Consider the following 10786-nt stretch of genomic DNA (forward strand, 5'->3'; position numbering starts at 1 on the left):
GATCTGTCAATAAAATTGGCCACCTCATTGGTGTATAATCCCGGAGATACCTGACTGCCCTTTTCACCCCAATATTGCATCTAATTTCATCAGACGTACCTCTTGGATCTCTTACCCGTCTACTGACCTGCATATAGAGTGCCATTACTGCCCAGAGAAGATCTGAAGGACAGCCCAATGCTTCAAGCATATCAAAGAGCTTTCAGTGGCAAACCATGTCAAAAGCCTTCTTAAAATCCACAAAACTGCAATAAACTTTCTGAGAATGAGCATGCGCTTCGTCAATAAAAGCACTGAGAGTGAACATATGATACAAAGTGGAATAGCTGTGCCTAAAACTAGCCTGCCCTTTACCCATAGTTCTTTTCGCAAAGGTGCTAACCAAAGGCTCAAGGACAGAGGTATAGTTCGTCATAGCGTGGCTCACCATAATCATCCTGTAGTTATTGGGCTCCATTCAATTACAAGCCTTGTAAAAAGAATAATGGTCTTAGGACCAAGCAACCCTGACAAATTACTTCATTAATAAGTAGTCTAGTCATTGTGTAAAAATGTGGGCGCGCGCACTCGTGCATGTGTAAATCTGTATGTAATCATGCACAAAAGTGCGTGTGTGTTTAGCACATGTGCACGCACACAGAGTATTCATGTACACATACTTCAATGCCGTCCAAAAATCCATACATTTAGCATTTGGCATTCATTTGCGACAAGAGAAGGTTCTTTGCAGGTTGACCAATTCTTTTCAATGCTTGGCTGCTCAACTAGTAGTTGGCACCTTTCTTCTTTTATCCCAAAAAAAAAAACTTTACTGAGTACTCCATCTAGTGGCCTTATTCACTGCCCACTGAGCCCCACTCTTCTCCCATGAACTGGCCAGCAACATGCTACCTACATACATGTGGGTGAAAGAATCCTCCTTTGGCCTTCTGCCCCACAAGTGTGCGGATGCTTTTTCAATAACTGGCTCATGATGGTGAAACCAGCTGTTTTTAAGAGTAATGGCAACACCCTTGGAAGAGGTGAAAGCTTCTCTCCCTTTGTTGGAGTTGAGTGACCCAGCCCTCGGCAAAAAATAAAGCAGCTTGGGTCCCAAGATGAAAGCAGGTCAAGTTCAGTAGGAACCTCGGTCGGCCAATGCCTACCATTCAGCAAGCAAAAATGTGCCAGGATGGGTGCAAGACCCCCCAGGGACCAACACTTAAACAGTCGTTTTGAAGGGGTCCCACCACCAAAGGCTCTTATTCCGGCCCCACCATCTGTCAAGTATCCTTTGGAACTTAGGGGGGGGGGGGGGGGGGGGGTCACTGCTGCAGTACGCACAAGGGATACAAGTGAAGTCGTGCCAGTTCTGACATATATATATATACTCCCGCAGGTTGGTTCATACATACATATACATTCTTTCACTGTCTTTAATGGCTTCAAGGATCAGAAATGCCAAATTTTCCTGCAGGTTGGTTCTTGCGAAAAGGCATGTTACCAGTAATCGGAACATGAACACATTCCATCCTTGAAACGATGAAAGCGGTGGTTGTCCCGGACAACTATCTGTCGCTGAGCTACTTTGCATATGAACTTGATTGCCAAGTGACAGTCATGGCATACACGGAGATTTTTTGTGATAATGAGAGGTGAGCTGGGAGGGGTACTGATTAGACCAAAAGCAATGGCCAACTTCTCACTATGGTAGCTCCGATAGCCTTTGCCCTCCTTCTCCTCCTCCTCCTCCTCCTCCTCAACTTGCTGTACCAGCTTTGTTGCAGGTACATAACCTTCCTTCTTCATTTGCTCATCCAAGCTCTCCAATTCAGCACATATTTCGCTTAATTGTGCATGTGTTCTATCGCCTGTCCAAAATTCATGGACCTTACTCTTGACCACAATAGAGCTGCAGCCTAACGGCTTCTTCAGGCCCTTGCTGAACATCATAGTCCTTATATGCACAGCATCATCACATCTGCCAGCTGCAGCAAAGATGTTAGACAGCAACACATATGATGTTGCATTATTTGAATCAAGTTCAAAAATCTTCTCTGCAGCATAAAGAGCTCGCTCCAAATTTTGATGCATTTTGCAGGCTCCCAGCAACGTCATCCAAGTTGTAGCAGTAGGATCCATTGGCATCTTGTGGATCACATCCATCCCCTCTTCAAGTTTGCCCGCCCGGCCAAAAAGGTCCACCATACAGTTGTAATGTTCTAAGGTGGGAGCAATGCCGTAATCACGACCCATAGAAGTAAAGCAGCGACATCCCTCATCTACCAGGCCCGCATGGCTGCATGCAGAAAGTACACTTACAAAGGTGATCCGATTTGGCACGATGCCCCCCTGCTGCATTTCTTGGTAGAGCTTATATGCCTTCTTGCCGAGCCCATGCTGGGAATAGGTTGCAATCATGGTTGTCCAAGAGACAACATTCCTCTCAGGCATTCTGTTGAAAACCCTCCATGCATCCTCTAGACTGCCGCATTTGCCATACATGCTCATGGTAGCATTCCCCACTTCCATATCTTCTTCTAAATCACTTCCAACAAGGTATGCGTGGACTGAATGCCCTTCAGCTAACGCTGCCTGATTGGCAAATGCATCAAGGATGCTGATGAAGGTGATTTTGTTAGGACTTACCCCGTCATCTTGCATCTGATAGAAAAGCCGAAGGGCAACGTCTCCATGCCCCTCCTGGGCATATGCAGCCATCATGGCTGTCCAAGAGACAACATCCCGTTTGCGCATCTTGTCAAAAATTGTCCATGCTGCTTCCAAGTTGTGACACTTGCTGTACATGTTTACAAGAGCATTCCCTACCACAAGATCCGGATCAACTCTTCTATCCTGGATATAAGTGTGCATTGATTTGCCTTCAGCTAGCGCTGACTGGCTGGCACATGCATTAAAAATGTTTGGTATCACACCTTCAATTTGCATCTGTCCGAACAATTGCAAGGCTTCCAATCCATATCCATGCTGAGCATAAGCTGCAGCCATGGCACTCCATGATATCACATCCCGCTCCGACATCCTATCAAACATATACTGTGTGTGCTCCACTCTGCCACACTCCCCATACATGTTCAAAAGGGCATTCCTCTCAACCATATATCCCTCAAATCCACTGCTCTCAATGCGAGCATGTACATGTTTACCATCAACTATTGCTGCCTTACTAGCACATGCATCAACAACGCTAACAAATGTGACCTTATTTGGCATCATACATTCCAATTGCATTTGTTGAAAGAGTTGAAGGGCTTCCTGCCCCTGCTCATGCTGGGCATGTGCTGAAATTACAGCATTCCAAGAAACCACATCTCTTTTAGGTGTTTCCTCGAACACTCTCAAAGCCTCCCCTAGGTTACCACCCTTTCCATACATGTTAATGAGGGCATTCCAGAGAATCAAATCCCAGTCAAACCCACTGTATAGTATGCGTGAATGCACACGTTTGCCTTCATAAAGGCCTGGCTGGGTGCTGGCACATGCAGAAAAAATTGTCACAAAGGTGACTTTGTCTGGGATCATTCCTTCTAGTTGCATCTGTTGAAAAAGCTGAAGAACCTCCTTCTCTCTCTCACGTTCTTCAAATGCTGTAAGAACAGCATTCCATGAGATGGTATTCCGATGAGGCATGTGATTGAACATCATCCATGCATAATCCATGCTGCCACACTTGCCGTACATACATATAATGGCAGTCCCCAACACAACATCAGGCTCGAACCCACTCACCACAATGCGGGCATGCATCCTTTTGCATTCAGCTAAGCTAGTCCGACTTGCATACACATCAAGAGCATTAACAAAGGTCACATTGTCTGGAATCACATCTTCTAACTGCATCTGTTGGAAAAGCTGAAGGGCTTCTCTGCCTTGACCATGCTGAGCATGTGCTGCAATCATGGCATTCCATGAGATAACATTGCGTTCCGAGATTTTTCCAAACACCAAGCATGCATCTTCGACACTCCCACATTTGTCATACATATTAACAAGGGCATTCCCAACTGCAACATCTGAAATAAAAGGGCTGACTTCGATGTATGAATGGACCAGCTTGCCTTCAGCTAGATCTGCCATGCTAGCACACAAAGAAACAACAGTTATGAAGGTCACTTTGTTGGGTGTTACCCCTGCTGGTTCCATTTGCCTGAAGAGTTGGAGGGCCTCTTTGCCATGGCCATACTGGGCATATGCTCCTATCATGATGGTCCAGGAGAAAACATTACGTTTTTCCATGCCCTGAAATGTTGCATGTGCATCGTGAAGAGTGCCACACTTGCCGTACATTTGTATAATAAGGTTCATCACAAGGGTATCTTGTCCATGTCCATTTTCAACAATGATAGTATGGATGCGTTTGCCATCACAAAGGAGCTTGGCACTCCCACAATGCCTTATAAGAGGGACATAGTACACTTGAGAAAACTGTGGACTCGTTTGAATATGTAAAACAGCATGATGGATGGTCTTACTGTGCTTTTGTGAAAAGCCAATGGTATTCTGTGGTTTGGAGGTTTTGCGAATGTGGTGATAGCATAAGTGCATGAAGGCATGCAACATGACAATGTATGCAAAGAGCAAGCATCATGCTAGGGCATCAAAATGCAGCCCATTTTGTTGAGAGGAGATATATGAATGAGGGCAATAGTAAGCCAAAATTCTGAGCCAAGGGACATGCATAGTCACATACATGGCGCATTCTTAGCACTATCCTTCCGCATTATTTTTCATCTCAATGTTCTCTCTCTCTCTCTAAGCATCTCAGAAAGATACCTAGGAGACCATACCTTACACCGAGGCTCAAATTACTGCAGAGGACATTTCGAAGTATTGGGTCCACTGAAGAGTTTTCAAGGTCCTTCCCGGGCCTTGGAATCCTGCATACCACAGTTCGTGAGGGCTGCATCACTGCGCCTGGCCTATGGACTCGTGTTCTAATGTCAATTTTAATGCAGTTTTGTAACTAATATGATGAAAACTTGACCAATTTCCTCCCTTCACCATACTAGTGGGCAGACCTAACTGGCAAAAATATTCTTGCATGCATAAAAACAAGGACTCGTGCTCTCTCCGGTGATGAGTAACTATGTATCAACACATCATGCTTGCCATATATATCCAAGTGAGTAACTATATATGAACACGTATCTATGCACGAGCTTCTAAAGTACTACACATGAGTAAAGCATTAAAACAATCTTACATATTAAATCAATATTACTAGCAAGGGTTGTGTCAATGTGAGAGATAAATTGAAGGAGTTTTGCCATCCAACCCCTATTTAACTTAGTCTTTGCATTACAATAAAATAATTGTCATTCTAAAAGAAACATCAATCAACGTCAAAGCATGCACACTTATTGAAAGACAATATATATTGCATATGTCACATGTTTGCAAACATTCTCCTTTCAAATGCTTACTTGATTGATACAGAGATATCTATGAATGTAGTCTTTGGCATTTGTAAGCTGTATATCAATAGCTCCTTCCCACCTTTTGGGGGCATAGATTACATTTGCATTTTTTTACATGCCATTTACAATACCTCTTTGTAGACAACATTGGTTGTGAAGACTTTATTTGAACCTTCTTTGCTGCTTTCGTGTTCCACATCATGCTTTACACACACTTTCACTGCCATTAGATGATCTAACGTGACATAGCAACATACAATTGTTTATGTGTGAATACTTGCATGGCCAAATAAAGTCGCAACACACTCAATGTTTGTCCTTGTGACTTATTTATTGACATACCAAAAGCTAGTCTCACATGAAATTATCTCCTTCTCATGTCAAAAAGCAACTAAAACATATTTGGTATGAATGTTATCCTAGGAATAAGGACTCTGTCTCCAATGTTTGTACATGTAATGATTTCTACTTCTATCATCTTTCAGTGAAATTGCTTGCATATCAATCTGATACCATTACAAAGTCCCCACCGAGGGTCCAAATTGCGAAGAGAAGGATGATAGGAGCATTAATCTTTAGAAGCAAGCGATGAGAAGGGTAACCACCACACTTAAGTTCAAAAGGAAAATCAACATATAGCAAGCTATTTGCATCTACATGCAATTGATTAGCTTTGGAACCATTTGGTGAGTGTAGTACGTAAATTATCATGGTCATTGAATATCACATTATTCTACATCAGAAGATGAACATGCAACCTTTGTATATCAGGCTTTTCATCATGCAAATCATATTGGTATAAGCGCAATCATGCCTTTGGCGCAGACATGTACCGTGTATCCAAATATTGACTAACCTCGTTAATAACCCCCATGTGTATCTTGTAACTCTATAGTAGCTCTATCATGTCCTTTATATACATACACAAATACTTCACTGTTGTAATGGTAGAACATACTTCTATGTTAATATGGGCTTTATATCTCATAGAGAGAAAAGGGTTATATGGGACAACCCATCGACTATCCACCCTATGAACCTTTACTTAGGAAATATCACCTTATCAGGAAGTTCAGCACATACCAACATATTATAGTGAGCAATCTCAGTTCACTTTCCAATATTAATAATATATGTGCACGTGGCAAGCCTCTTTTTTGAAATTTAATAATAGAAACAAATCCCACTACCCTTCCAAATAATGCTTTTTTAAACCAATAAGTACATCATATTCTTATGCTTCTCATAAAAGACCTGTGCCATCAAGTCAGGTTGATCTTGGGTAGCCTGACCCGCTAGTAAAGCATTGCTTATTTCATCCCACTTAGGATTGCAAGTAAAGGTAATAAAGAGGTTAGGTTTACCCATCTTCCTAACAATTTCCATTGAATCCTCGTACAATTGATGCATATATCGAGGCCTCCTAGTATATGTAGATAGTAGAACTACCTTGCATCCCACTAATGTCCCCAGAGACTCTATTGACCCCATCGCTTATATTAACCATGTCTCTGAGCCCTTGGTATACTTTAGCATGCAATGCTTCTAGTTATTACGTATCCATACTAATCTTAATTCTTCCATGCTACTATATGCAGCAACAATGTATTATTGCAAAAGTTGACCACCACATAGAAAGCAGGCATTTGTATATTCCCTTATCTGTAATCTATATACATAATATTGCCATTGTGTTACAGTCTTTGTCTCCTCATTTGAACCTTGTCTATTTCTACCATGGACTGAAATTCTAACATGCCAACCATCCTCTTCTGAAGGAAACATAAGAAAATATAATAGAGGTATATATGAACGATGCAAGTTATATGAACAATCCATCTCCTTATGACACTAATAAGTGAAAACCTCTCTCCGTCTCCAAAAGAGAGAGAGAGAGAGAGAGAGAGAGAGAGAGAGAGAGAGAGAGAGCAAGAAAAAAATATAGAAATATAAAACATGTTGAGAGACAAAAAAAAAAAAGAAGAGCGAGAGAAAAAAATAGAAAGAGAGATGTAAAGAATTTGAGAAAATAGAGAATTCATAAATATCACCATGGAGAGCCGAATGTGGAAAGTTGCACAATACAATTTGTCCCTTGATTAAAAACATCATTACGCTCACAAAACCTCTAGGCAACTACCCTAGTTTCCAACATACAGCTCATCTTTTTTATAATAGCATATTGAGTCGATTAACAGATATCTTTAGACTCAATACCTCCAAGCCTAATGTACGTACTTGCTCTTTTAGAGAATCAACTTGTTCTTTACATTCCCTATTACATCCACCTAGACATGTTCCAATTTCAGCATGCATATTTTCCATGAAAGAAATCATGTGTAGTTGGTTAACCTCCATAGTGTATCTCCCATTTGGCTGCCACTTCCACGTATCTCATCCCAAAGGGCATCTAAGTACTCCTTGCAACAAGAAACCTGCTTTTTCTTGGTGCACTTGCATATGTCCATAATAGTTTTTAGACGTTTATTAGAGCTTGGCTGTCTAGATGGAGACCTTGATCGAGCAAGGTGTTTTGCAGCTCGAACATTCATCACTCAGTTGGGGTAAACAAAGCTACTTTTGAATTGGAAGCTCCATTCACAACCACTATGGCATTTGAGCTGTTCTTATCATTATGGATCTCCATTTGCTGAAATACAAAATGAATATCTTAAGGCTGTCCAAACATCTCTTTATATCTTTGTCAACATATAATATAACCCTGATAACTCAACTATATACCAACACTATATACATGTAGATACCTTGCTTATAGAAAAGGTACACATTGTCAACTCTTAGCGAGACATATAATTATCTCTCTAAAACCATAAAGAAAGTTCTTTTCTTTTTAAGAACATTTCTCTATTGTTTTAAGGCTACTATAGTTTGTATTTTCTCTTAGGCCCATATATTCTCTCTCTAAAATCTCAAAGGCAATGGTCTAATAAATAAAAAGTTTTTAGCTTAAACTGTATTTATGTGCACACACTAAAGTATTAGACAAACAAAAATCATTATTACATTCATATTTGCCATACAAATTATCAATATTAAAACATTCGATGAGATATAGAAAGTATTTAAATGTGCAGTATCTTCTCTCTCTCTCTCTCTCTCTCTCTCTCTCTCTCTCTCTCTCTCTCTCTCTCTCTCTCTCTCTCTCTCTCTTAGCTAACTAAACATATGAACATAAAAAAACCTCTTTTTATATGCATCACATATTAACTGCAAACACATAAACAGACAAAGAGAAAAAGGGCAATAATAAAACTAACCTCAAGGTGAAGAGAGAATGGTATTCAAAACCACCAAGTTAGATGCTATCGTCCTTGTGCTTGCCTCTACACAATGACACACGAATACCAAAACAACATAAAACTTATGGTCTCTCTATTTTTCTCACAGTGTCCTAACTACATTTCATACCAAACACATAGAAAAAGGTCTCTATTTTTCTCACAGTGTCCTAACTACATTTCATACCAAACACATAGAAAAAGGTCTCTATTTTTTTCACAGTGTTCTAACTACATTTCATACCAAACACATAGAAAAAGATAAGAGTAACTATTTGTGTATTACATGTGTGAGTACTTTTACGCTTGCTATTCAGATTATTAAATTTTTAAAAAAAAACTTTCACCTTCAATAAAAAAACTCTCTTAAACACACACACACACAAAGTGAATTCTCTCTCTCTCTCTCTCTCTCTCTCTCTCTCTCTCTCTCTCTTTGTCTCTCTCTCTCTCTCTCTCTCTCTCTCTCTCTCTCACACACACACACACACACACCCACGCCCACCCACACACACGCACATGCGGCCTACTATGTGTGTGTAATCTATATTATGCCATATAGATTCTTATAAACTACTATACAAAATATGTGGCATAATATAAATTACAAAGTTAATGCACATAAAAAATACATGCCATTCAAATCACAAACCCACATAACCTTTTATCACACTTTAAGGCAATAAACATGAAAGGGCACACACACTCACACACACGAGCAAAATTTATGTATGTACACTCTCTCTCTCTCTCTCTCTCTCTCTCTCTCTCTCTCTCTCTCTCTCTCTCTCTCTCTCTCTCTCTCTCTCTCACACACACACACACACACACACACACACCTGCACTCACAAAGTGAATATTCTGTGAGATCCCTCTGCCCCCTCCGCGCACCGGACTCCTGGTATAGCTGACAGCGAAAGCAGCCCCCTCATGCGCGGGGCAAGGTTTCTCACTCGGGGCCTCGTCCACGAATGTTTGGGCACGAGACTAGGCTGGTGGTCACTCCGAAAACCGAAACCGAGAAAATTTTCCATGTTCGGAAAGCGAGGACGATTCCACCTTTTTGAATTTTCTTAACGAATTTTTTTCTAACGAGATCAATTCTAAACTATCCTTCACCTGAATAAACCAGATAGAAGGAAACTATCGCTGATATAATTTGATCATTTGAGTAATTTCAACGCTTTTTTTCTAATCAAGATTAGGCACAGCCGTTGATCCACTCAATTGAGAAATTTATCAGGGAATTAACTAGCTACTCGAATCCTAGCGTAATCCTAAGATTTCTTAGTTTGATTATTAAAACTCCACTGATTCCAGCCTAACCCCATCTGGCCCATGGGTTAGCCACCACCCTGCCACCACCACTGGAATCGGTAGATCCAAACAAGTACTCACCCACCCATAATTGAAATGCCTTTCTTAACTTGAGCTTTAGAAAATAGATACGCACACACTCCTCTTTAAAACTTTAATATAAAAATAATCCATTAACAAAACATATATGATCACAGATTTCATAATTCAAAATTTTCATTCAATCCCTTGTTTCACAAAAACAGTACCAATCTCGACTCTCCGTTGGGACCAACTGGTCAGCAACAAGATCCAGTAACAAATTACAATAATCATTTCGTCAACATATATATATATAACTTTCTCGACATACGTATGGGTGTCCTAAGTACCGTGAGCTCGTGCATCACCTGGTCAAAACCCTCCAAGATCCTCCTTAGGTGTCATGGCACTTCACTCAGGGACCGCTTCGTCGGCCCTCGCCCATCGTACCGGAAGCACACCATTTTTCACCATACCCAGGCTGGTCAGGTTTTTGCCGCGTGAGCTGTCCCTCGATCACTCCCTGCCAGCTATTGCAAAATCGAACTTCCCTTAGTTAAACACATATGCCAAATGCTCCCTCCACCAGCATTCTAGCGTAAGACAGTCCTTTAAGAAAACAGGGTTTCTATGCAAGTTTTCAGTTTTCATTTTGTTTGAATACCATGGATAATTCTTAAATCCGTATCCCAATACTTCTAGATCCAGGTCTGAATTCCAGATAGAATTCCT

General features: G+C 40.9%; 1 pseudogene across 1 annotated transcript; it reads right to left on the reverse strand.

Annotated features, from left to right (window-relative positions):
• Positions 1-608: 608 nt before the first annotated feature.
• LOC147634678 (pentatricopeptide repeat-containing protein At1g11290, chloroplastic pseudogene) lies at positions 609-5082 on the reverse strand (annotated as a pseudogene). The gene has a single exon (XR_015266774.1). The product of XR_015266774.1 is annotated as a pentatricopeptide repeat-containing protein At1g11290, chloroplastic pseudogene (transcript).
• Positions 5083-10786: the final 5704 nt, after the last annotated feature.

The sequence above is a fragment of the Cibotium barometz genome, chromosome 10 (genome assembly GCF_041138505.1).
Source record: "Cibotium barometz isolate CiBa-2024 chromosome 10, ASM4113850v1, whole genome shotgun sequence".
NCBI classification, from domain to species: domain Eukaryota; kingdom Viridiplantae; phylum Streptophyta; class Polypodiopsida; order Cyatheales; family Cibotiaceae; genus Cibotium; species Cibotium barometz.